Source organism: Monopterus albus, unplaced genomic scaffold (assembly GCF_001952655.1).
Source record: "Monopterus albus unplaced genomic scaffold, M_albus_1.0 scaffold65.1, whole genome shotgun sequence".
NCBI lineage: Eukaryota > Metazoa > Chordata > Actinopteri > Synbranchiformes > Synbranchidae > Monopterus > Monopterus albus.
This window is the reverse complement of record NW_018127945.1, coordinates 3,343,017-3,345,435: the sequence shown is the minus strand read 5'-3', so window position 1 is coordinate 3,345,435 and position 2,419 is coordinate 3,343,017.

Below are 2,419 nucleotides of genomic sequence, written 5' to 3'. Positions count from 1 at the left end.
CCTGCTGTCTGTTTGTTTCTTAAATTCTTTTAATTTAATGGCTGCATCCAATTTATGTGGACTACTCAGTGGATTGTTTGTGGGGTTTTTTTGTTTTTTCTTTACATAACATTAGTTGAGTGGATCCCTGTTTTGCCACCTACAGGCACACACAGACCTCTTAGCAGTAGATCTTTCATTTCACTGACAGTCAGTGACACACTGAATGGAGCAGTGCAATCAGAAAAGCAGTGAAGAATGACAGGATGTAAACATATTGTAGGTAGGACATGCACTCAAGGCCATCTCAAAAATGTGCAGTGCATTTTTGAAAGCAACATTAAATGTAAACAAAACTGTTTACTCGTTTATTTACAAGGAAGCTCCACATGGCACCTTAAATATTTTTATTAGTTTCCATACAACCAGGCTGTGTATGATTGTGCGGCACAGCCCCCAGGTGTGAATGGGTTCATCTTCAAATACCTCATCGGTAGTCTCGGCAGATCTTTGATTAAATATGTTGATACTGCTAATTTCAGAGCCATTCATCATGAACCACATGAACAACTTCAGCTTTTTATTAAGGACAAATTTCAGTACTAAAGTTCAGACTCAGTGTTTGATGTTGTAATGTGAATGTTTGATCTGTTAAATCCCCCGGTGATAGTGTTGCTGAAGCATCTGTCAGTCTCCTGAGTTGCTTGTTGCTAAGTAGTTTTGTGAATGTAGGGCAGCCTGTGAGGTCAGGTACGTAGAGCAGACATGCAGGGTGGTACACAGGAATAACGCATGCAGCTGTAGGACCTCAAGCTATTTCCTTGCACCCAGCGCAACACTGTCAAAAATGTATATAGAGATGGCGGTGCTAGTGCCTTTGACCAGTCTCCTGTCTGACAAAAGTTTGGAAACGACCTCGTTAGGGACTGGAGGAAAATTGTTGGACTGAGGTAGGCTCAGAAAAGGGTGAGAGCTGTGTGAAATTTCTTATTTGTTAAGGTGATGTATTACATAACAAAGATGCTACCCTACATGAAAAACATTTCAAACAAATGTGAATCCTCACGTTAACTTGAAGGTCCAAATAATAAACGCATTCTCTGCTCACCCTTTCCTCAGTCAGAAACCATAGTCTGGTAGATCCAAGTCCAAGCACAGCTTTCAAAGCTGTAAAGATTATCCATTATGTCTCAAACTATTAAATTCTCCTTACTTCAGCACAGTGCCAGAGAACTTTAAGCCCTGCAGGTGCATTTGAGGAAATGTTTGGCATGGGAATTGAAATTAAACCCATTGTTTACAGTGCTCAGCATAAGTAACACCCCTTTTGAAAAGTAAGATTTTAGTCTCAATGAACACAGGAATTTTCAAAATTTTGACACAACTGAGCTGCATATAACATTTGTTTAGCTCATTACATGAAAGTAAGTTTAATAATATAATGTAGATTACAAAATCTTCAGTTTTACTAAAATTAGTTGCTGCAAGAATGAATACACCCCACAGCACGATGACCAAGGGCACAGAGTGATTAAATTTTCATTATCACTTTTGCTACAGTATTCTGACTGAGAAGTAAAGCTTTGCTAATCTTCTTGTGTGTGTATATATACATACAGACAGACCCCACAGAAGGACACTGCCACCACTATGTTTCACTGTGGGCACCATGCGTTTTTCTTTGTTGTACTCACATTTGCGACGCAATGCAGTTTTGAAGCCATCAGTTCCAAAAACATTTATCGTGGTCTCATCACCCCAGAGTACAGAGTCCCAGTAGTCTTCTTCTTTTTCAGCATGGGCCCCGGCAAATTCTAGGTTGGCTTTTTTGTGCATAGACTTTAGGAGAGGCTTCTTTCATGGATGACACCCATGCATTCTTCTGCAGTGTACGCCATATTGTGTCACGGGAAACACTCACACTTGTTTGGCTTTCTACTTCTTTAGCTAACTGCAGTGAACTTGCTTGGCACTTTTCTTCAACCCTTATCAGAAGACGCTCCTGTCGAGGTGTTAACGTCCATGGACGGCCTGGACGTCTCTGGGAGATGGTTGCAGTTCCATCTTTGTTAAATTTTCATTATCACTTTTGCTACAGTATTCTGACTGAGAAGTAAAGCTTTGCTAATCTTCTTGTGTGTGTATATATACATACAGACAGACATACACACACCAATCAGCCATAACATTATGACCATCTGCCTAGTACTGTTTACATAGGAGTCAATGTGGCAGTTGGATGACACTCGTGTCACTCTGCACTGCATCTTCTCTGGATCCATTTTCCTCCACAGTTATACTGTCAGGAACACAGATCCATCCATCCATCTATCCATTTTCCTCCGCTTATCCAGGACCGGGTCGCGGGGGCAGCAGTCTAAGCAAAGACGCCCAGACTTCCCTCTCTCCAGACACTTCCTCCAGCTCCTCCGGGGGAATG